This window comes from Tupaia chinensis, unplaced genomic scaffold, assembly GCF_000334495.1.
Source record: "Tupaia chinensis unplaced genomic scaffold, TupChi_1.0 Scaffold138322_1, whole genome shotgun sequence".
Classification (NCBI taxonomy): domain Eukaryota; kingdom Metazoa; phylum Chordata; class Mammalia; order Scandentia; family Tupaiidae; genus Tupaia; species Tupaia belangeri.
This window is the reverse complement of record NW_006198219.1, coordinates 1,997,498-1,998,470: the sequence shown is the minus strand read 5'-3', so window position 1 is coordinate 1,998,470 and position 973 is coordinate 1,997,498.

Genomic DNA, 973 nt, shown 5'->3' with positions numbered 1-973 from the left:
CCCAGGTCCGGCACGTGAACTGCGGTCGACTACGTGGGAGTCCAGCAACATAGCCATTACGCTAACTGCTGGTTCCCTGCCCTGCATGAGTTTAAGCCACTGGGTCCAGGACTCAAACCGTGGTCGACTACATGGGAGTCCAGTGACATAGCCATTACACTAACTGCTGGTCCCACCTGTTACAGTTTTTCATCTCTACAAATTGCAAGTATATTTCAGCTCCTGTTTGCAGAGTGTCCCCTGGTCTCCCAGCAGTCGAGTCTCCTCCTTGCTACCTGTCGCCTTGCCTGCGTCCTCTCCTCTTCAGCACTCTTCAAAAGCTGGGCTGCTTGGGAACCAGCAGTTAGCGTAATGGCTATGTCGCTGGACTCCCACGTAGTCGACCGCGGTTCATGTCCTGGACCCGGTGGCTTAAAACTCACGCTGGGCGCGTGTGCGTGCGTGCCCAAGATCCCAAGAGGAGAATGGAGGAGAAGGGATTGCGGCGTGACCATCCCCCCTGGGGGGTGATTTCTCGCTTTCTGTCTCTCTGTCTCTCTCTGTCTGTCTGGTGAGTGCACATGCCTTATAGCAAAAACCTCTCAAAAAAAAAAAAAAAAAAGCTGGGCTGCTCTCCTGATTACCTTGCTCTCAGTAGTAAATTTACACCACTGAAAAAAATATAGTAGAGTGTTTTCGGGGTTTTTTTGTTGTTGTTTTGAAGTTTGCATGTACATGTGCGGTGGGGGTAGGGGTGTATCTCACCCACTTCTGTCCACTCCACCTATGTATGGTCTACTTCCATTTCCACCTGTATCTGTGCTTCTTCCCCAGAAGGGTACCCTTCCTTTCATCTCCTAAGATCAATGCTCTCATGCACACACCTGCTTGATCCCCACCCACTTTAATTCAAAATAAAACAAGCCCTGCCTTTATCTTACACACCCTCTACTGTACTCTTTTCTGTTCCTTAACTTCCTAGCCCCAGGTTCTT